Here is a 25,032-nt window from a genome sequence, read left to right on the forward strand (position 1 = left end):
TCGCCGAAGGTCTCCTTCAAAACGTTTTCCGGCACGCCCTGTACTCATTTCAGCTCCCTCATCTTCTCCCCATCACTTGTGGAGGGTACTGTTTATTTGTTTGAGGCATCTGTCATACTCATATTGGATCAAAAGAGTCAAAAATGTTTCATAACTGTCTGACAAATTTTATCTTTCTGATTAGCCATAAATTTGAACAAAATGACAAGCCCGGAAAGTACACTACTTCGTCGACAGAGGGCAGTGTAGCCCCGTTGGTTCAAATCAAGCGTAGAATAGGAATCCCGGCGCTCTCCTATTCACATGCGGTGACTAGCTTAGCATTGAAACGTACGACATATAAACATTCTCTACATTTCCATTTCAACATTTTCTTACAAAATAGAAGAATACGTTTCGAAACTAGAGGATTTTTCAAAGGTGGATTTTTTTTTTTTTCGAGGTAGGATGACTTTACTTTTCCTCCATTGAAGCTGCCGGGCTTTTAAAATGAAGGTGAAGTTGTAATATAATATATATAATTTTGTATCCCAATGTACCTGTTGTTCCTCGGTGGCGTGTTGATTTTAACACTTCTGGCATACAAAGGGTTATGGTTAACATTGTCAACGTGTCAACATACTGGGTTATCGTTGTCAACACTTTTTCACACACGCAAAACAATCTTCAAAGTTTTAGATAATTTGACAGAATGCCACTGTATTTATGTACAAATGTCAGTGCTAGCACTGGCTTGGTGTGCTCCATATTATTTTGTTCTCAGCTTGCAAGCCCCATCATATTAAAAGTACTTAAAGGTCGTGAAATGCATGATTTTTAGTATGTTGTTAATGAAAAAACAGCAGCTGGGATGAACCCATCCGTTGTTTTCACCACAAAACATGATTTTGACATATATGGCTTTTTGTAACTCCCGCCATGAAAATCCTCTTGAGGGATCTGTTTTTGAGAAGAAGTAGGAAGTGACGTACAGGGCAGTCGCGCACTCAAGCAGTCTCGTCTGTTTGTACTAGTTTTACACTAGTTTTACCTGCTGGGAGGTAGCTGGTTGTTCCTTCGTGTTAGCCAAAATGCTGGGTTGTTGTATTGCTGGATATTGCTCGAATACTCGGGAGGATAGATTTACCCTTCATAAGTTTCCAAAAGATCCGGTTCATCGTGAAAAATAGATTGCACGGGTTCAGAGGACGAGAGCTTTGTGGGTTCCAAATGACAGGTAGGTGTGTATACAACTACTAAAAAAAACTATAGTGGTGGGGGTGCATAATCCGTAAGCACGGGTCCTAAATGTGTTGATGTGAGCATCGGAAGGCTTCCGTGCAGGAGCCGCTATATGACAGCCTCCGAAGGCCTTGTGGATCGCCACCGGCCTTGTCGACAAGGCCAAGCCGATCTTGTGAATTGCCACCAGCCCTGTCGACAAGGCTGAGCTGGCCAGGGTGGCTCATCGCCGCCGCGGAAGTGGATCGAACGGGGAGGTGGTTTTGCTGTGAGGCGCATATCATCTAAATATGACTCGAAACTTCACTTGGTTGTCTGAAAGGGCGTGTTGGTCTCCCAGAGTAGGGGCCACAGCGTGTTTTCTATGGTGATTATCCGGGGTGACGTCACGGGCAGTAGATGCAGCCAATATGGCGACCACTTGGATGTCGAATGACACTTCCGCAACTTTGCCCATGGATGACGCGCTCTCCGCTTATATTGATTTTTTTTCATATAGGCATTGAAGTGAATAATGTTATATATATTTTTCATTACCATTACAATATCTATTTTAGAATGTTTGTGGGGATGACACTTTGGCTTTAAACATACCTCAAGCCCTCTTTAAATGGACAATCCAAGAAAACCTCTCCTTCGCTCCGACGCTCAAGGCACATTTTGTTCACTTTTTGTCCCCCCCCCCCAACATTGCCTGTGCAATCCATTGGTTGACAACCACTTGTTGTCGTCATGGTAATGCTTGTAGCCAGTGGCGGTGATAGGTGACGCATTTTATGGTCAAGCCTTGCCAACAGCCTTTGACCTGACAGCTAAGGAAGGCCCAGTGATTGTAAATGATGGCATCCATATTGTGTAGTGTTGCCGCTGTCTGACCGAGATATTGCAAGTTTCTTTGGCAGTCGTGGTGAAAAACCAAATTTGTCTTGTAGTCTTATCCAGGCATTACATACATGTTTTTTGGAAGGTGGGAGGAACTTAGAGTACACTGGGAAAACCACCGCAAGTGCAGGAAAGACATGCAAACTGCACACTGGAAGAGATTCGAAACAAATTGTGCGGCTGACATTCTAACCAGTGAGTTCGTTCTGCTTCCTGTAAGATCGATTTACATCCGGGATTTTTATTTTCTTTTGGGTAAGGAAGAGTTTTTGTTTTGCGCGGGTTCAAATGCTGCTGTAAAGGTTTGAAAGTGAATGCAATCACTCCACGCCTGAGATAATGCCACCGAAAGGTTGATGTGACACCAAGAACAGCGGTATTGGAGAACTTCAGAAAGATTTCGCCAAACAATTTTCTTAATGTGCATGTCAGAGGCACTCCAGTAATATCACATTTCCCATTAACAATGCTGTGCTTCCACCAAATTAAACTCATTTGGCCTTAATGTGACTATGCAAAATGCTGTTATTTTTTTTTTTTACACTTCACTACGGATGACTCCAATGACTAACAACTGTTGTTCCACCTGGAGGCACAAATGAAGCTGCGACTCCCCTCTAGTTATTTACAACAGGAGACTTCCGGAAGATAAAATATCAGCAACTATTGTAACTCCTTACATTGTCTGGATGGATTGAGAATAAGTTCCTAGATTTGATTCCACCGTACATCACAATTGTATTTTGTATCGTCAACTGCAGAATTGCACCCATTTAGGAGCTGAAATGAGATTGCGATTCATCTATGGTTGTAGCATGACATAATTTTACATTTGCCAGCATGTTTGCTTCTCCGGCGGTGACTCATGTCTCAGTTGAATCTTCATTGGCTGGCTTGATTGGGTGAAAAATAATAACAGCACATTTAAAGGGACCCAATTCACTTTGTAGATTTTTTAATTTTTTGTTCACCGCATTGGCTTTTTTTTAGGGTCATCAATGCATTATAATCTTATTGTTTACAAAAATCATAAACATCTTTCCACTTTTGAAATATCAGGTATTTGGAGAGCAAAGTACTTTCCCGAATGCTGCAATCTTTTGAAACATTTATCTTTGTGTGAAGCCTTATTATAAGGGTAGTTGTGTTTAAGCGGTTGAGGCAAAAGTGCGGCACACCACGAAGCTCTGGGAGCCATTACTGGCTTCACTGATGCAGGAAATAGATTCAATGTAGAACATTATACCACTGAATAGTTCATTAGGTGAATTTTAATTTAGCTGAAAACAGTGGTTGCTGAGCGACAGGTAGCCTAAAAAGTGTTATTTCAAAAAATGTTATGTGAACTGCAAGGATAATGACAACTGAGCATGAGCTGCAAGGTCAGAAACTTGTGTATGAAAAGGTTTTTAGTTTTTTTTTTTTGTATTATAGCGATGAACAGTTTAGTGAATTTTAATTTAAATGAAGACAAAATGGCTGCACAATGACAAGTAGCCTAAAAAGAGGAGATATTCTCGCTGAAACCATGCTTGTCGTTTTGTGTTCGCCTGTATTTACAGTAAAAGCGAAATAGCCCTTCAACCAATGCCATGGTTACGGCTAATCTATTTGCTGCCAGAAGTGGCCTTCAACCTGTACTTCCCACGTTAGATCACATTTGCTCCGATCAATTTTGGAGACGAATGATGTGTTTGTTTTAATAAACCATGTTGACAACATTGGCTCATGAAAGAAATATCAATGCAACCAAAGAAGTCCATTATTTGACTGCAAACCAGTACATGTAAAAAGACATTGCGGTCAACTGGTTGGGGGCAATTTTAAAGAGAAAGCTCTACAGCATGAAGAAACCTTGAAGACAAAAATAACACTTCACAAGATCAACATCAGTCCAAAATATCACGGAGGAGGTTGGCGTATCATTGTCAAAATCTGTAACCGCGAGACACCTTCAGGAATGTACATAAATGCAGAGGCGTAACTTACTCGTGACAATCATGCACTCATAAAATAAATCAGATTTTGCCCCATTTTCTGGAATCAGACTCTGAGGAAGTAGCCACGAAACCAGTTGTCAACTTGTTTTATAAAAACAGAAAAAGAAAAATATGGGGGAGGCGGGAACAGCTCGTGATTCACATGGAAAAATGGCCAAGTATGTAACAACACACAATGAATTTGTCTCCGGTAGTCGTGTTGTGTACTGTATGCTTTATAAAGGCAAAGCAAGACATTTCCAAATAAAAACATGTTCCTCAACTGTAAAATTGAACTGTCAAGAGGTAGTATGTATTTTTTTTCTTCACACATCCCATCCAGCCGGCTCCCAAACCTCAGCTCTCTTGCTATTCAGAAATGTATTGTCTGGCCCCCACTTCCTTTCATTATGTTCCAGTTTTTAACTCTGCTGTCCTTTTTCCTCCTGCCCAAACTTCCATCTGTTCTCCTGCTGCAGGATTTCGTACTGCCAGTTTGGCAAAACATGAGCTTAGTCTCCTGGATGTTCCACTTTGGACTCCATCCCCCACTCCTCCCAACCTGCCTTATAACTGTTCTCATACAAAATTGACCAAGCTTTTGGCTCGTTCAGTGCATTTGAGCTCCTCTAATTGCAGAAAAATAGCGTTTGACCATTTGTAAGAATAGTTTGGAAAGCGCTGAAAAACATGTCAAATCAGTTTCAAGTTATCATCTTGGAAAGTATAATACAAACCCCGAATCATTACGCCAATGCAATTTTGAAACACTGCTTGCTTATTTCGTGTATGTACTTGGTGATACTGTACGAATTTGATGAAGTGGGGGCTTCACTGACAATTGTAATCACTTGAAGCCCCTCTTTTCTCCCATGATGCCTTTTCAGGAGACTACGAGTCAGTCCGGCTGCTCCAGTGGATTTGTATCTGAAATCATGACAAATGAATAATCACTATTAATTGCTTCTGAACATCTATTTTCTAGCGTTTGGCCATTTAAGAAAATTTTAGGGTATGTTTTCATGACTATCCACAAAAAGATCAGTTTTTACGAATCACAATGGGCGAAGAATAAAAATACTGTCAATCTTTTTTAATTCGAACAAAAGATTTCATCTTATATTATTTGAAGACCACTCAGTCCTGTTTCTAAAAAACGAAGATTTTTGAATTTAGGGCTAGAGAACAATTTAAAAAAAAAAAAAAAAAAAAAAGTTTTCTAACCAGCAGCCAACTATACATTTGGGATGATTTTAAGCTATTGTTCAAGATTGAATAGTTAGACTTACTGGGTAAGGATTTTAATAACCCATGAGAGTTTGTAAACGTCTTGCGAGGCAGTCCTGCTTTCTCATTTGGCAAAATGTCATTGACAAGAAATCAACAATAGAGTGAAAGACAAATCAGACAAGATACATTCCAATGCAAAATTCTTTTCAAATACTTTTTTACATTCTTAGACAGTCAATGAAGTACTGGACCGGGATGATTGTCAGGGGGCCACAATCTAGAGGAGTCACACAGGGTGCCTTTCAAGCTAACTCTCTACTAATTATATTCACAGGCTTGGTATATATTGTCTTTGTTCCCCTTCTCCTCTTCAAGTGATCATACATCAAAATGGTCATATTTGCTTATTTGAGTGAAGAAAGGTCTTTGGAAAATATGATCATCTTAATCCTACGACTAAATAGGAGTAGACTACCATCGCCTGTTTTCTTGGAAGATCAATGCAGGACAGTGCAATAATATGAGTAAATACTGTAAGTGCGTACCCTTTTGGACCCTCCAAATAGGTTGCGTTCAGGCGAAAAATGAATCACAAAGCCCTTTTGCATTTGCTCGTTAACCAAGAAAATAGCTTAAAATATTTTATAATGACAAACCAATAATAACCCAACATTTAGGAAATGTCAGGCTACACTGGTCAGCGCGGTATATGAATGTTCATTTCTTGAAACTGTATATAAAGTGGATGGTAAAACTTCATCTAATCCATCATTTTTTTTTTTTTTTACTGTTTACAGATATGGACATATTAATTAGCTGGTTTTTTTCAGGTTTTCAGAAAGTGAATGAATAGAAATACAATGTCTTTCTTCTGTTCATTTAGAATGATAAGCAGTAAAACCACAGCTGTTTCTGCTCTATAAGCTCAGCGTAATTTGGGACCCTGATGTGGAAACTCAAAATGAGTGAGATAAAAAAAAAAAAATCATCGCTGTTAAATGAACAGCTATTGTTGCCATGTTGACTTTAATATGCACACAATGCGGCTGAAATAAACATAATAAGCAGATTACAAATGATTATTGTCCGTTACTGCATTGTACAACGGACCATGCTATAGCTGCGGCTCATGGCTGCCGATGGCCTGATCTGATTAAACAAGTCATACATTGAAATATAAAATTGAAACTGTTATCTTGTTTTCCATAGCTTCCCTGATTTGAAAAACTTGCATTTGATATAAACAAAATACTATCAAATTGGTACTTGCGTGTCAATGATGGAGAAGTTTTTGTACAAGAAACAACTGTGGGAGTGACAGAATGGAGCCTAGTTTTTTAGCCTATTTAGTCAGTGATGTACAAACTTTTTTTTTTTTTTTTTTAAATGGTATATGCAGCAACAAATTCCCAAAGATGACAAAACCCTGAGAAGTACATATAAATATATCTTTAGGAAATATGTATATATTAATTATTTAACTTTTTAATGAACAGACTCAAAATATGAAAATACACCCTCTCGTTAAACTGTGCGAAACTGACACGTTTTAAATGTTGAGATTAAAAAAAAATGTGTAAAAGATGTCAGATGAACCTATCCCAAGGTATTTACTGTAAATCACACCAATTCACAATTTTTACATTTCCCCCTCTGCCGTAATGGGTTACAGAATGTCAGTCCTACATGTGAAGCCACGCATACTCAAATTCCAGCAATACCTGAATCCGAAGCTTCTAAATCTAAAATAGAAAATCAACTATTGATAACCCGTAACTGGGGGGGAAAAAAAGTATGAAAAAACAAATCATTAGCACCCATAGAATTATGAGTAACTTTGGACCATGCCCTGAATTACAAAGCACACACCCCAAAGGCAAGAGCTAAAATCTCAAACTCGTAAATTAATTGAGTTTATTGTGTACATTAGCCCCAGACTTGTGCTTTTCCACCTTTGATTATGCCTGGCCAGTGCGTTATGATTCAGCCTATGTACATAACGTACAGTAGATCCAATCAATCAGACATAAAAGATCGTGACTGAGTGCTTCAAAACAACCTCCATGTATTGTCTCCATGACCTCTCCAGCATCTGATGACTTTGCTGTCCAGAAATGGCTCGTCTCCAGGAGACGTTTTCTGAACACAAGCAAAGAAATTGAGACAACCCCAACTGGTGCCAGGATCGGTGAATGACGGCACCAGTGGAGGAGCCTTGGCAGCCAGACAACCTCAGTGGATGGGGAGCTGCAATATATCAGACATATCCCTTGTTCCCATGATCATCATTGGACTTGGGATCAGTGATGCTACAGATACTACAAGGTGTCTGTAAAGAAGTAGAAAATACCGAGATTTGATTCACGTTTGTGTGACAATCCGCGAACAACGGAGCCCCTAAGTTCTGCCAACGGTGATCACTAGAAAAATTTGATTCAGATGAAAGGAGAAGTGTGGTATCCTCAACCGAGGGACTTCTCTGTCGGGAAATCCGTACATTGACACAACAAAGCTCCCCCTCACGTCGGCCGGCAGCCAGATGGCACACACAGCCGGAGTGATGGCACGCCTAATGGCAACGGCAGGCAAAGTGGACACCGTCACCTCATTATACCTCGCTGACATTCGATCAACCCACCCGTGTTCATTCGCTCATGAGATTTAATTACCACCGGGGTCAATTAGATATGGCAGTCAGATCTTGATTGTGATGCATGATGCGAAACATCGCAGACAGGTCAGGATGCGAGACAATGTTTGGACCTGAGGCCTAGTTAAAGTGTAGGGTGATTTGGTAACATCGACAATGCTTTCATAAGATGGATCGAAATTGAAAAGATGACATTATGAAAAGGCTTCTCATAATTGGGCTGTCTTTCGTGAATCTGAGTCGGCTTCTAATTAGTGACGATGGTCTTGCTTGCATTGTAAGGGGTTAATATAGAGGTAATGAAAATATCCGTAGTGAACAAAACCTCTTCACGTTCCAATACGCTCATTGATGGAAAAAAACCCCTGGTAGTTTAGTAAAAATACAGATTGTCTACATTTTTGCTTTTTAGATGCTCATGCTGGTACCCATCATCATCAGATTGAAACACTGAAACACGTTTAGTGATTTTAAAGGTCACGTGTCATCCCTATAAACATTCTAAAATAGATATTGTAATGAAAAATACATATACAGTAACATTATTCACTTCAATGCCTATACGAAAAAAAATAAATATGAGCGGAGAGCGCGTCATCCTTGCGCAATGTTGCGGAAGTGTCATTCGACGTCCAAGTGGTCGCCATATTGGCTGCATCTCCTGTCCGTGACGTCACCCTGGACATTCGCCATTGAAAACACGCTGTGGCCCCTACTGTGGGAGATGCACACGCCCCTTCTGACACGGAAGCTCTTTTCGAAGGAGAGAACTTCTCACAACCGAGTGAAGTTACCGGCGCAATATTACCCTATTTTTTTGAGCCATATTTAGATCATATGCGGATCGCGGCCAAACCGCATGCCAAACCCCGTCCGATCCACTTTCACGGCGGAGATGAGGCATGACGCCGAGTGCCGCGATGAGCAACCCTGGCCGACAAGGCCGGCGGCCGACCGCGACGAGCCAACCCAGCCGACAAGGCCGGCGGCTGGAAAGGCTGAGCCAGCCAGCCTTGTCGACATTTGTGGCCTTTACGCTTTACGGCGTTGTCGTCGCAGGGTTAGGGTTGCCGGCAGCGTTGTTCATGCACACCGCCGCCCGCGAGCCCCCCACGGCAGCCTTCGTTGGCAGCCGTCCGACGCGAAGATCGACACATTTCACCCCTGTCATACGTACGTGGATCTTTTGTTACATTATTACGTGGTCCGCCCCAAACTATTATTTTTTTTTAGTAGCTGTATACACACCTATCTGTCGTTTGAGACCCACGAAGCTCTTGTCCTTTACACCTGTGCAATCCATTTTTCAAGACAAACCGGGTCTCTTGGAAACTTATGAAAGGTAAATCCTTCCTCCCGAGTGCTCGAGCAATATCCAGCAATGCAACAAGGCAGCATTTTGGCTAACACGAAGGAACAACGAGCCCCCTTCCCGCAGGTAAAATTAATCGAAACAAACGAGTCCGCTAGAGGGCACTCCTGCCCCGTACGTCACTTCCAGCTTCTCGAAAACAAATCCCTCGAGAGGATTTTCATGGCAGGAGTTACAAAAAGCCATATCCATCAAAATCATGTTTTGTGGTGAAAAAACGGATGGGTCCATACCGGCTGCCATTTTTTCATTAATAACATACTAAAAATCATCTATTTCATGACACTTGACCTTTAAACAATACACGACATTTCTTCAACGTATCCGTCATGTCTACAGCATTTAATTAGTTGGTTTCTATGTTAATTTTTTGACTACATTACTGGGTTACAAAATCTCCCAAACATGGAAGAATGTGCTATGGTCCATCATTGCAAATGTTCGGCACGACACTGCTCATAACTAAACGAACATCATAACTTAGATCGAAGCATTGTGGATGCAGCATCACACTTTGGGGCTGTTTTTCTTCAGCTGGAACTGGGGTCTTCGTCTTCTGTGTTCCATTGCCAACTGTACAAACGGAACCCCATCTTAAAGCACCCGCTTACTGGTTGTTTGAAACACTTTGTCATATGTGATTTTAATAAAGCTGACTGTATATATGTCCCCCCCCAAAGTTCAGCGGGAAGTAGTTTACAGTACTGTACTCGATTTGTATTTCTTTGGCTGTCACATAGAAACAAGCATATAAAGAGAAGTGTAAATATTGTGTATTTGGCATGCTAATTGTTTCCAGAGAAAACAATGACTCCATACATTTTGCTTTCAAGTAAAATGCATTTAAGAATCCTCTCAAATTTATTGCTACTGCTCTGACAAAGGAATAAAACTTACTTGTCAATCAGTGAGCCTTTATCATGTCCATTCATCAAGACCTGAGCAGCGTTTCATTAGGAATTCCTGACAGACACATGAAAGCTTTTAGTTTGTTTTTTTTTCAACTTTCTTTGCATAAACATTGCATTGTTTTAAATTAGTTTGTATGTGATGGAGTGAGGAAAGAGCTTTTTTATTATTGTTGAACAAAACACAGAATCCTTTTGTGATGCTTTGTCAACCTTCTTGCTAAAAGGCCGTGACAATTTAGTCCTAATTTGTTTTGTTTTGATAATCAAGAGTAGCACTTGTCAGGCCTTGGGGTCGAGACAACTCTTGTCACAACTTCTGCCCTTTCAATTCACATTCTAGTGCAGAGGAAGGCACCATTTTGGTACACAGAGCTGCACAAATCTTGACATGCCAGGGAGATACTTTAACTCACAAACTCACTTGGCAATGGTTTTAAAGGTCGGTTCGTAAAAATAACTCATACATGTAAGATGATCGAAGTTTTAAAAAGTCACACTCCACAAATTTAAAGTCATCGTCAAAGGATTGCATTATTTTACTGATAATTCATTATCTCAAGGCTGCTTAAGTTACTTAATTTTGTATTAGTCAAGCGAAATGATCACCAACCATCAACAGCATTAGGCTCATTCAGAGTCACGCATTTTAATGTCCCTAAGGGGAGAAATTTGTTTCGAAGTGTAAAGTGGGGATGGAAAAAAGCAAGTGTCCAACAATATCTGCAATTGGTTTATGAACGCAGACTAGGGGATACTCAGTGGACCTATCGCCAAATAATCGCAGTGCTAGTATTAGTGTAGTATAGTATTCTTTGCTCGTAATTATCCTGGTGTGTGTGGAGCCGAATAACTGATTTGAATTGACAAATCTTTTTTTTGTTAACTTATTACTGATACTAAACAAGTTGCGCTTGTAGAACTGTTGTATAAAAGCAACATCACACTTGAGTTTGAAGTTTCTTTCGGCTTGTCCCTTTCGGGGTCGCCACAGCGTGTCATCTCAGATGAACGAACGCACATATCTGTTTGGCACAATTTTTACGCCGGATGCCCTTCCTGACGCAACCCTTCTCAGGGAGTGGAGGCCCCGGTGGGATATGAACCCACAACCCCTGGTTTACCAAACCAGTGCTCTAACCACTGAGCTATGGGGCCACACTTGAGTTTATTGCCTATTAATTTCGGAACTCTGCCTGCGACCTATTGGGTAGGGCTGAATCACAGCGAACATCACTCCATTTTTGTGCCTTTGCGTCATTTTACCGTCAGAAGTTGAGTCAAGAAGACTGTCAGTATTTTGGTAATTGTGCTCCAAACCTGTGGTGTAGATGACACTTTTGAGAAGTACCAAAATGAGTGCGAATGACTCTACGGATTTGTGTGTATGATTAAACAGACTTGGCGACACCCCAACGAAGAAGAACTTTGCTTGGAACTTGCTTCGGCCAATTGGAGGCGGAAAAGGCCGGTCAAGCGTTCATGTCACCACCCGTGAGGCACGGTGAAAGTTTCACTGCTTTGAGAAAGGACCACTGCACGGCTAAAGACTCGAGCCTGTGAGTAATTTTCTCACTTGCCTTTGAACTTAATCCTTTCAGCGGCAGCTCCAGCCTTCAGGGTCTGACCGTCATATTGGATATATGAATAAACCAAAGAATATGCATAAAAGCAGCGTATTGAAGAATCAAAGACTACCTCCCCAATTTGGTTTCACCTGGCTCTGGAGAGTGATTGGTATTCGTAGGGGGCAGACAATACAGATACATAGAGAACCCTTTTCTCCCAGTATAAAAGATGCACAATTTGAAAAGAACATCACTTGGAATTTTTGTGACTGTAATTGGAGCAAGACATGAAAGCAAGAAAATCTCTTTTTTTTTTTTTAATGACGGTACTCCTCCATACTCTAGAACATCTACTCCAAATAAATTTGGCCGGCGGTCCCGTACAATGCACAAACATAATGATCACTTTCACAATCTAATTAGATCCACTTCAAAAGCTGTGTCAAAGATTCTGCCTCTATAAAGATAATCACGTATGGGATGACACACAGGCATTCACGATAGTGACTGATGCACAACTTTTTAAGATGAAAACCGCTTTTGAGCCGCCTTACAGGGTCTTGAAGTTCAAGCTTTTCCTGGTGGATTTTAAAGTATTGAGTAAATGTTGAAAATATATAAGAAAATATCTTCTTCTGGTTTTCCTTTCGGCTTGTCCCGATTAGGGGTCGCCACAGGGTGTCATCTTTTTCCATGTAAGTCTATCTCGTGCATCTTCCTCTCTTAACACCCACAGTCTTCATGTCCTCTCTCACACCATCCAACAACCTTTTCTTTGGTCTTCCTCTCGCTCTTTTCCTGGGAGCTCCATCTTCAGCACCCTTCTACCAATATACTCAAGTCTCTCACCTCTGGACATGTCCAAACCGTCGGAGTCTGCTCTCTCTAACCTTGTCTCCAAAACATCCAACTTTGGCTGTCCCTCTAATGAGCTCATTTCTAATTTTATCCAACCTACTCACTCCGAACGAGAACCTCAACATCTTCATTTCTGCTACCTCTAGTTCTGTTTCCTGTTGCATTACTGTGGATGCCTTAGTCATATGCCATTGCTGGTTATAACAGAATAATTCAATTCTAAGTTCCCCTGAATGTACCGTCAACTCTATTTCAACAAATGATGTAGGTATATTTCACTGTGGAAGGCATTTTTACAAATTTCCTGATTTTGTAGCCAGACATGCATGAAATGTATGCCATTCAAAGCGTATTCATGGTCAGACACGATTTCAGACTGCGTGTTAACCTTCCCTCGCTACTAAAGGGATGTTTTTCAACAAGGGCCGGCCGGATGGATTTGTCCGTGGTATTTAACACAACCTTTCATTTGGTTAGAGATCATAGAGTATCAAAGCAGATTTACTCAGCTTCTGTGGTCTAAATAACTCCCCCAAACTCTTCACATCCATGGTATCAGCTCACAGTGCATTAACTTGGAAGACTTTATCGATAGCGCCGACATTCAGGTCTTTAATTAAAAGCCTTCTCACTGAGACGGCTGTGTATCACCGAGACCTCATCTTCAAAAGGCGCCGTCATCAGTGTTAATGTCAGTCTTGAGTTAGTGTCTGGTGAGTTGTATTTGGAGATCACTTTAGTGTCAGACAGCCATATTTTAGAAATTTTTATAACGGGAAACTGCATTATTGCCAACACTTTTCAAAAACATTTGGGTGCTTCTGACTTTTTTTGTTTTGAGTGTGTTGTTTCATCCCAGAGCTACACAGTGAACTATTGGATAGTGTTACTATTTCACAGGAGGTTTGGGGTCTTGTATGTAACGTGCATCCATGCAAGGTTCATTGAAGATTTTAAATTGTCCATAGGGGTGAGTGTGAAGAGTTGTTTGTCTTTCCAGTATGTGCCCTGAGATTGATGGTGACCATTTCAGGGTATTCACAGCCTCTTGTCCAAGTCGGGTGGGAAAGACTACAATTCACTCATGACCTTAATGAAAAAGCATTCAAAATGGATGGATCAATGGATTTTTATCATTCCGCAGTATCTCAAGTAGAAGGTGGGAGAGTGTAAAACTAGAATGCTCTTAATTCCAGACTCACCTGCGGTACAACAGTTTTGTATGAAACACTACATACTCCTCTGTTTTTGTATCTTATAATGACTTTTTAAAAAAAAAAATACTGTATTGTAGTATAATTTCTGTAAAGATATTGCAACTTTTTGAAAGCTTAATTGTGACTACCAATATAATTAGTGGACCCTGCTAAATGCAACTCTGCGCCTTTGTGACCAAAATTGTGAATGTGTTCAATGCATGTATTGATTTGCTTTGTTTACACTTCATCTGTGGTCATTTGTCAACATATTCAATGACGCACACTCTCACTCTCCAATTGACGAGTCCAGGGCGGTTCACCTTTTACGCCGCGTCAGCACGGATAGGCTCCAGGGCCGTCTATGACCTTGAGCATGAATGATTGTAAACATAATCTGCCCAATTTTGCTTCTGATTCATCCCATCCAACCAATGCAAAGGCTTTCTATCTGATGACTAAAGATTATCTTGTGGTGCGAGTTGTTTTTTTGAAGATTGAAGCATGACAACAAAATAAGAGTGACGAGATCTGAAGTGGATGACCAGTTTTTAGAGATGAGTATTATTATAATATTCCTCCTTTTACCACGATGAAATGGCAGGACGTCAAGACCTAGCATAGAATGTTCTGTCTTTGCCGTCAGTCTTGATGCCTTGCAGCGCAGGGTTGTCTTCACGGGTCAGTCCGAGCGCCACATCACGTCATGTCTGATCATGCAAAACTTCTTGTTTGCGGGATCAGACATTTGATTGTCAGCGGACAAGTTGTTCAGTGTGTGGCATGGGCGGAGTCAGACTCACCATTCGACAAACAGAGGTACTTACTTGGGTCTCTGAGTTTCCAGGGGCCTGTAAATGGCTCATAAATAAACTATTAATAAAGTTTTATGTTTGTGTTTGTAGTAGTTATTAATTATGAATGTACATAGCCTACAGTGACAACAGTGAGATGCAATTGCCACTATAGAGAGCTTTGTGTGATGTCACACACCACTGTTGGATATCTATATATTGTTTTGTTCTGGTGGTTATTGAATGAATGGAGAATCCTCCCGATCACGAAAACTATAATGGTACTTCGAAGAAGATGCAGGAGAGAACAAGTGAAAAGGCACACGAGTCATGCTTTTAATTACCAAGATGAGAGTTTCAAAGTGGTCAAAAAGTTCAACTACTACAGTATATTACATTTCGATTAATGTTCTAATCACTTGCAGTAAGAGCTTGTTTCTGATTCACTTGTTAGATAATCCTCAAGAAGGATTTTGATGTCTTTATCTAGTCCAGTAAACAGGAAATTTTTCTCAAATTCACACTTTCTAGTTGATGATTAACATAACATTTTGGGTGATGAATATTCACTTATCAAAACCGGTTATGTAACTAGGAACTCAAGCTTTCACATCTTTGTGTAGGATTTCAAAAGCAGGAAAAGTGGTCTTTATTACAGGCTCAATCTTTGTCACTACTACGTGTGGACATGGTTGGCCCAAAGACTGGGTTTGCCTTGGGCCCTCTATTGACTAGCTGCGCCTCTCGAGTGTGGTGTACTGTGTTGTTCTTCTCAAGTACAGCACACACTTCAGCAAAAGTATGCAAATGTATAGTAAGAAAACTATATTCAAACCCGGCCTTCGGATCACCGTGACAAAGAGGTTAGGGGGATGGATTTTTGCTTCGGAGGTTAGATTTAGAAAATCCATCTTAACATGCACTGGATTTCGTGTACTTCAGTATCTCCCACTCGATAAGTAACCATGGCAACGCGCGTTATGTGAGTGAGCTCAGATCTCGAGTATTAATTGCTTCAAAGTTATAGATACCTTGACCAAGCTGTCCTTTATCCAAACCTTGAGCCATACTAATCATCCCTTTAGTCTGTGTGTTTGATTTGTGGTCTGGCTTTGTGCAGTCCCAGTGACTTATCAAGTGGTCAGCAAGCTACGATACAAGAAATGTTGATTGGTGCCATATTATCCTGTATGTCAATAATCAACATCAAACATCAACTAAAAGACTTAAATTGGGAGGGGGGGATTCTCCATATAATTTACTAGTTTAGTAGAAACTCGGGCTACATGATATTGGGGAAAAAAATCTACGAATACAGGATCAGTGTTGGGAAAATTAATTTTCTACACCAACTGGTTCAGTTAAGTTCACCACTACAAGAATAAAATACAGTAATCCCTCATTTTTCAAAGTTAATGGGGACTAGAACCCCTGTGAAATGTGAAAAACCGTGAAGTAGGAAAAAAAAGTTATCACAAACACAACACTAAGGTACAGTACATATGCGAGATGGTCAAGAGCGTGGACGAGACAATGCGCAAAACAAGGAAATGGGTGGGACAAGGGAAGTTGCTCGGTGAGGCTTCGATGATGCGCAACCAATCAGGTCACGAGATAAAGCCACTCGTGCTTTCATTGGTCGATGTCGCGCCAGGAACCAATCACGCGCCTTGTATCAACATGTCGTTCCGCAATATGCCGATCTGGTTGTATTTATTTACTTTTTATTCATAAAAAACCTGCAAAGAACTTTGAAAATGAATGTATTTGCTGACGGACTATTAACCTCAAAATATCAACTAGAGTCCCTGACAATTGCATTTAGAGGTGCACGATTATTAACAAAATCATAGTCACGATTAGTTTTACCAATATCGTGTTCACAATAAATAACCATGACCACCATTCTTCATGATGAGGAATAATCTTTATTTTTATCGCACTTCTTTTGAACAAACTATATGGAATAGTTTACACTGAAAAATAAATCTTCTTGAAATAATAATAAATAAGATAATAAAATCAAACGTGCCCCCCCCCCAAAAAAAAAAAAAAAATTACATGCCAACTTAATGAATATGCTATTATGAAGTGCAATCATGAATTGCAACTGAATGGTAGAAAATAGTTCATGCACAAAATACAATAACAATAGGCTACAAGGACGACTATTAATTTGAAAATTCCCCGTAAATATAGTAAATTGTGAAGGATGGCTACGACTCCGTTGTTTTCCACGACCATTGGTCAATTGTGTACTTTACATACAATAAAAAATTCGACACTAGTAATTTCCCTCTCTATTTGGTGCTTACATTTTTTTTAAAACTTCATTATCATTATTATTATTATTATTATTATTCACTGTAGTCAGGCCAGCCGATAAGTGGAAGTCAAGGCAGCTGCTACAATGTGACTAATGTGCCTACCTTTTCATGCTGCCTCTCCACCAAAGTGTTGAGAGGGCCAACTTCAAAATAAAAACTTCCTATAATATTACACAGGACATCGAAAGACCTCAGAATAATGAAATGTACATCAATGCCTCTATTGTCAATGAAAACTCATCATGATTATTGTTATTGTACAGCCTAGATTGTGTTAATTTGAAAATGTGTTTTTCCTACTTGGTGGAACTATTTATGTCAGTCTTAGGAGATGTCGATTTCAAATTTCCAGTTTTAAAGATCCAATAGCTGAAAATAATATTCATGTTTTCAAGTAGATCTCATCCATACATCCCTGGCAGCTTGCCTAAAAATATGAATTAACAGCTTTCATTGGAACACAATTATTAAGTTTGGCCAAGAGCTGGAAAAAAAAAAGAGCTTTAATTTGGATTGCATCTTTCAGTCTGTAATTATAGTTTTTGTGTGAATCGATGACAACATATTCTCTCTGCCATTAGATTGGTGAGTAGTGCTTCTTTTTTCTATTTGCCTGTCTTGGGGCCTGGTCCCACTGCTCCTTTTTTTTTTTTTTTTTTTTTAACCAGAGGCATCGGGAAAGTGCTCGGTTAGATGAAATGACAGGCAAATAGTGTTTAATGAGCTGTTTTGCCATCATGTTCCCCTCCTGAGCTTGTTTGTAGGGCAAGGCTGTGTGACATGGTCCATCTGCAACCCCCGTCTGTGCACAACGTGCGTGTTTCGCTCTACTTTTGTTTGTGTGTGTGTGTATGTGGGTAAGCCTCTGATCAGAGAGACAGTCAGACAAAAAAAAAAGGAGGGCGGTGTTTAGTAGTCAGACGGCGATGCTTTCCAGCTTGTTTTCATCCTACCTTGTTCAATAGCACCTTTTGTCACCGCTATAGTCATACCAGGCATTCCTTCACACCTGTCAATATGAGACCCTCCGTGCGCATGGATATTTAACAACAATGCCAATAGAACAAGGAAAGACCTCCGGACTCCAATATCCTGACATGTAAACACTTAATTTTTACTTGTCACAAATTACTAGGTTATGTGTTGTCATAGCATTGGGATGTCATAAGGATTTGAATGGCATCCAGTTCCCAGGCTGGTAACTGGCATGAGTAACATACATTTAGAAAACTTTGATGATTTAGTAATGAGACTGCGAGGGAATTTGCATCCTGCGGTGACTCTATATGGTTCTTCCATATTCTACGAAGGTCAGGAAAGTTTGTTTAAACAATACATGTAAAATTGTCTATGTGTCTGTCTCGTATACACATGCAAATCACTCACCTTTTGGCGAAATCTGCCATTTTGAAGTCAAAATAGGCCATTTATGTGAATAGTATACATGCATGCATTCACCCTTTTGCATAATTTGTCATTTTGAACTCAAAATTAACCCTTTTAAATGAATAGTATAACGATCCGATGAGTTTTTCTGGTAGGTGTTGCCGTTGGTATCGTCATAGGGTGTTTCGTACTCTTTGAACGCTGGCAGCTAGGTCCATTACAAACACCCACCATCCACACGTAATTTTTAATATTACTCTGCGGGCGACTAATATGTGAGCGAATTAGCCTGCTTTGTTGAGTCAGTCACTTAAAGTTTTACCCAAATATAGGCGAGTCGCTGTCATGAGCGACAACAAATTAGTGTGGTGTATGGTTCCAAAGCTGTTGACAAAGGTGAACGGCTTGAAATAAAAAAAAAAATTACTGGACCAAAATTAGCATGTCCCAGATCTAGAGACTTGTTTTGTATCTCTCAGTTAACAATGCAGCCATGCCCCTCTCTGCTAGCGGTCCATGTACAATATAGAATAGGTATAACCATCATGACATGACTGTCACGTCAAGGTCCACCATTCAACATTTTGTGACATCGAAAGAAGTCCATCCCACTCTCTGGTTGGATTTTACCAGAGTGCCAGTAAACAAGAATGGCAAATTCTGGAACTAAGATAGTCTCAACTACATTTTAAGTGACAAATGAACATTTTTTAACATGATGTTCAGTCCTTACGGTCAGTTTTATCCGATATCCGTTCTATCAAGGTACTTCTGTCTAAACAGACTTACTGTAAAATTAAGATTGTATCAATCTGAGGAATGTGTGACTCTATTCACCCTGGAATCGGAAAATCATGACTCTTTATCGGCATAATGAATCGCATGGCCATGGTTAGGGTTTTCACTACTTTTCAACATGTATTGTGGGATACATTGATGACACAATGTAAGGAGTAACCTATACTCATGATACACACATTTTGAACAACCACCAAAAAGCACCAAATAAATGCTATATATTACAGAGGGATGGGTAGAAACCATTTTAAGGAGATAATGTCTGATCTCCCAGATTGGCCTGCTAGTGCTGCGCTAAAGCTAGGACTGTGCTAAACCTAGCGTTAACGCTAACAGGGCCGGTTAAAATGAAATTTACTGGCAAATATCACTGAGACACACCACTAACACAGCAGCAACACGCTAGCACAGCGCTAACACTAGCACAGGGTTAACAGGGGCGGTAAAAGTCACTTCCTCGGCACATATATTCCACCGGTCTCATTCTTATCATTCTTACCTTTTCCGCTCGAGTGCCCCCTTGCGGCCGTTAGAAAAAATGGCCAAATTAGCCGCATCGCCGCATAAACCGCAGGGTTGAAAGCGTGTGAAAAAAGTCGCGGCTTGTAAGCCGGAAATTACGGTATATGAACCCTCTCAGGAAAATGCAGAGTTCAGTATGCTCTGTCACAGCAGCTGTTGACATTCTGCTAAACGTAGGACACTATAAGAGTTCCATATCTCACATACTCTGACAAGGCGTACAACAGTGGGAATCCTAAAAAAAAAGACCCAAGAAGATCATCTGCCTGTGTCAGTAAGAATAGAAGGAGACCTCAAAACAATGTCAGTCGTTAGTTACATCATATACATAAACACCAGTGAGCCCATCCCATTGTACATGCCTTCACATGTTAACACATGATGCGTGTTATGCATTGGATCATGGGCTGTGACGCATTAAAGGTTTAGCTCTGTCTGAAATGATGTCTTGAGCCCCTTTGGCATCTAATAAATGGCCTTTTAAACTACTTCCAAAGCAGCAATTGATTGCGATTATTTACAAGTTTTCCGCATACAAGCACTCGGGTATCATTTTGTAGCCAACTTTCCTTCTGGAAAAAGAAAATAAATTGTGGGATTGAAGATAATGTTCTGAATTCAAATACATTTCTCTCATGCAGTACAGACAAAAACATTTTTTAACATCCACCTCAACAATTAGCTCAATCATTCATTTAATATACTTTCCTGTTTAAATTTCCAGAGAGCTGTAACCTATCCCGGTTGACTTCGGACGAAAGGCGGACTACATCCTGGGCAGGCACGCCCAAAAAATAAAAATAATTACAATACTCTGGTCAATACTCAGATTATGTTATATTCTGATCAAATTCAGTTTGTCACACAATTAAGGTTTACGTCTGGCATACCAAAATGTTCAGAACGGTATACTTCGTACTTCAAAATCTATTTCAATGACCACTGTGAACTTTAATTATCTATAATCACTCAATCTGTATTGTAGTTAATCGCAATAACTACTGCAGACGCACACTCGCAAAAGGGTGGACTAATGAGGTTTGCATGACTTATTGTCTGTCTCACTGCCAGCTTCATTTATAACCATCATACATTGATTTGGAAAATATTAAAGCTACTGAACCATCCCGAATCTAATTATTGCAGAGCAATCTCTACATTTATATTATTAAATATCTATATACTAATGGTGAACCTCCTTTATTCTTTAAGCCAAAGAAAACCTTTTCAGCCCTTCTAATCTCTGTGTGCAAGCATGCCCCGAATGTTAAACTGATAAAGAATACAGCTTATTATTAAGACATTTGACCTTCCTCTTGTGTTTGAACAGCAAAAACACCCAAACACATCCACCACTGATTCATGTTCAAATGCTCAAATGTATGGGACACAACCTAAGAACCACTTGAACATTCAAAGTGACCCAGAACAGTTTTACCCAAAATGTAAGTACTTCTCATGAAGTTACTGTACCATTGAAAACGCATTTCAATAGTAGAACTCAAAAGGGAAGATTCCATATGTACAACAAAAGATAGTTAATTAAAAAAAATTAAAAATTTTAATGATTAAATCTGACGGGCAACAACTCAAAATTACCAGTTCAAGAAATTTGAGTATTACATTCCAAATGATCAAAATGTTTTTAAATGGAAAAATTGGGACTCTGAAAATTTCCTTTTTTAATGAATCTGTGAGTTTCAACTTTTTAAATTCAAGTGAAAAACTTTTCAATGATATGTTACAGTGCAACTGTATTTGCAATTAAATACAAAGATGGCGTGCGCATATTGACTCTGTGTACAGAGGCAGTTTAAAAGGAAGTGTGAAATGAGGGGTGCCGCGGTAGAACAGCTGTAGAGGATTGGCCCCGCAATTCTGAGGACTGTGGTTCAAATCCCAGCCTTGCCTGTTTGAAGTTTGCGTGTTCTCCCCGTTTCTGCGTGGGTTTACATCCGGGCCCTCCAGTTTCCTTCCACATCTCAGAAACATGCATTAATTGGAGACTATAAATTACCCTTAGGAGTGATTGTAAGTGGGCCTGTTGTCTACCCTTGTGAGGATAAGTGGCTCAGATGATGGGTGGATGAAATGAGGCTACAGTCAAATATATAATAAGAAATAAGAAATCAAATGATACTGAAAGTTAACATTGGAATCAACAACAAGTGTTAGATCGAGGTGATTGGTAGTTGAATTGTGCCATAATTCCTGGTAAAAATATGTCAGTAGAGCGGATACATCGACTTTTTTAGCTTGTCAATGTGACCGTTGCAGCAAACCATTTGAGTGGCTGGTAATCTGGTATTGGATTCCACTCCTATCCCATGACAGGCCCATTACATTGTGTTGTTTATAAGAGTCTGTGGTCGCGGTGTTTTGATAATTGCAAATAAGGCACAGGTCGGCTCTGTAATTCAAGAGGATGGACAGTAATTCATGTCGAAAGACCCGAGCTGGATTTTTATGGATCGCCGTCTGCACGGCGACCACTATATTCTGCGCTGCCGCCATCATTACTGCTGCTATGGTGACAGGAGGGCAGACAGGGTCTCATTCAGACACATCAGCTAATTTGGTTTAGCCATTCGGGTCCTGGACAGGCTGTGCTGTAGTACCAAGCTCAACAAGGGATGGTGAAAGGGTTACAAAATAATTCTGCATCAGAAATGATTTCAGGTTATTTATTCATTTGATGTCTCATAGTTCCGAGGTGGTGGCACTTGGAGAGCCAAGTATTTTTTGAGGTCGTACCACCATATGCCACTGGTATATATGATCCAAAGTCACCTGGGTTTCACCCGAGACCCCAATGAGGACGAGCACTTCTGAAAACGGATGGAATTGGTAGCGTTTATGTAGAGCGGCCATCATTTTTATGATGATGAAGGTATGATGGAGCCGACGCATCATTTGCCACCCACCGCTTCAGCAGAACGCAGTATATAGTAGATAATAAATAGTACACAAAGTAATCACACAGGGTCTGGTGTGGAAAGAACAGAATGTTTAAGAAAGCTCACTTCTTGCAGTCACAAGCGACACAAGTGGGGTCACTCGTAGCCAAGCATAAACTGATTTTCCTGCCATCACAAAAAGAGCAATTCATCCTCTTCCTTGCCTGAAAATAGCCATATATCCATATCTGCTGACCTTCTCAACAGACAAAATGGGGGCCTGTAATACAGGTCCCCAGTCACAGATATTCTTGGGAAAATGTAATCACACTAGCATTTCTCATGCATGTGATGAACCATTCACACTCACATGGTCACCTATGGACAATTTAGTCTTCAATGAACCAAACATGCACATTATTGGAATGTTACAGAAAACCCACGCAAGATAGTAAAGAACTAGTAAACGCCACTGAGGTTCGAACCCAGAGCCGCAGAACCGTGACGCAGACGAGCACCGTGATACCACCCCCTCCCCAAAAAGTTTTTCTATTACATCGACTATTTTGATTACAACCTTTTATTACTAACAAAGCACAATATTGCTCTTGAATTGGGTCTCAATAGATTGACATGAATACCAACAGAATACACTTTGAAACATCCAAGGTTTAACACAATTTGGAGGATAAATACAAGGAAGGATATCATTGGGCCATTGGAAATCCAAACAGGACATCTTATTTATTACTCACAAATGCACTGCTTTTTCTTTCCATTAATCACAAGCTTTTTATGGCTCACAATAATGTTGGATCCTCCATTTAGTTAGCTCCGATTGCCATAATATATCATTGTAACTCCTGATATTGAATTAGTCAGGCTTGTATAAATGGGCATTTAGCCTTAAAGTGGGCAAGGATTCCTCATCCCACCATACAAAGTTGAACACAACAAATGAGGCCAAACCGAATAAAATGACCAATAAATCAATTGGGGCAAATCTGCATGCAATCTGATATTTAAAAAAAAAAATATTAATTATTTTTTCAGTTTTAGTGATTTATAGTGATGACAAAAAATGATGTGAAAAGGTGAGGCCCCATGGGTGGAGAAAGAAAACACATTATATTAAGGCATATTAAGGTCTACTCTATTTTCAGTACGAGAGAGACTGAATGCTTGGTGGAGGGTGGATGCTACTACTTTAGGAGTATACAATTCGATTTTCAGTTTCATTATTTGTCCATTTTGGTTATGCATAGTTTATTGCGCCTTACGTAGATGGTATTTCTCCAAATGGCAATCGATACTTAACGTCATGACCTTTGTGTGAGGTTATTTTACATTTCAACGTGAAAAGCTGACAGAATCAAAAAGGTCAAATTATTAATCAGTATAAATACAATGATTAATTCATTTAACAAAAATGTGAATTAAACTGTCAACTATTATTCCCACTTCGATTTGAAACTTACTGTCAAATTAAACAAAATCACATTCTGTATTCAAAACAACTTCATAACTTTGCCTTAAAGTTCGCTCGTGTAATGCCAACAAGTGGGAAGCTTTTTAGACAGGCTAATGAATAGGATCTATGCTCCAGTGTTGACTTAAAATGCATATTTGAACACAAATGTTGCAGCAGAAGTTGTACCATGTTACAATACCCAGAGGCATTATTTGCCTTCTGCAGAAAACAATTAGTATTGTACTGTAGCAGCTCTCTTACAGAAGTTTTACTCGTTTGCATCTGCGTGACGTTTATTCTACAGTGGCCAAGTCGGACACACAAGAACGAGCTGCAATGAATTAATCATGATGCACGTTTAATTCTTTACATTCTATTTAATGTGCAATGTTTTTAGTGATTGCCTTTATACGTGTATGTGTGTGTCAATATATATTTCAGAGGCTGGAACTAATGAAAAAGTTATTGAATAAATTCGTATCGAGTGTTACTTTGTGTGTACCAAGGAGTCCAAATCTGGTAACGGGCATCAAAATCAAATGCATTACAAAAATCCTTTCCCATGGAGTTGAATAAGCAGGAAGCAAACGTTAAAATGAGTGACTTTCCTTCTTACCTGTGTCAAAGAATAATAGCACTCATATGTTGTTAGGCTCCACTGGTTCCATCAGCCCATATCCTTTCTTCCTGTTCTCTCACTAATCAACACTGGTGCTGTCATTTAAACTGTTGCTAGTCCAGACATTCAATTGGTAGGCCAAGTTACTGTCTCATTTCTGAATCACCTCTTCACTTCTCAAGTATCTCAGCATCTTATTTTATGTTTACCTCATTCACTTCCCGTGAAGGCTATCATGTTCATTTCCTATGATTCGGATTCATCAGATTTCCCGAGATTGGCTGGAAACCTGTGGATTGAATGGATAGGTTTCCGATTACCCGTCATGCCTTGCGAAGGATGCCATGCGGTGTG

At 39.9% G+C, this 25,032-nt stretch overlaps 1 protein-coding gene and 1 long non-coding RNA gene across 7 annotated transcripts in view; one reads left to right on the forward strand and one right to left on the reverse strand.

Moving 5' to 3' along the window:
• Positions 1-241: 241 nt before the first annotated feature.
• asic4a (acid-sensing (proton-gated) ion channel family member 4a) overlaps positions 242-25,032 on the forward strand; it is a 186,489-nt gene continuing 161,698 nt past the window's right edge. For 3 of the 6 annotated variants that reach the window (XM_061842110.1, XM_061842117.1, XM_061842116.1), the window contains exons 1-2: positions 260-442; positions 11,642-11,801. The gene's annotated coding sequence lies outside the window, so the exon portion shown is untranslated. Of the gene's footprint in view, positions 496-11,641; positions 11,802-25,032 lie in introns of all 6 variants that reach the window. The other 3 variants (XM_061842114.1, XM_061842113.1, XM_061842115.1) reach the window with 3 other exon arrangements.
• Positions 3,752-24,913, reverse strand: LOC133512458 (uncharacterized). The gene is made up of 3 exons (XR_009798194.1): positions 24,676-24,913; positions 10,232-10,297; positions 3,752-5,009 (listed from the first exon to the last, which is right to left on the reverse strand). It is a non-coding gene; the product is annotated as an uncharacterized LOC133512458 (long non-coding RNA).

The sequence above is a fragment of the Syngnathoides biaculeatus genome, chromosome 14, assembly GCF_019802595.1.
Source record: "Syngnathoides biaculeatus isolate LvHL_M chromosome 14, ASM1980259v1, whole genome shotgun sequence".
Lineage (NCBI taxonomy): Eukaryota > Metazoa > Chordata > Actinopteri > Syngnathiformes > Syngnathidae > Syngnathoides > Syngnathoides biaculeatus.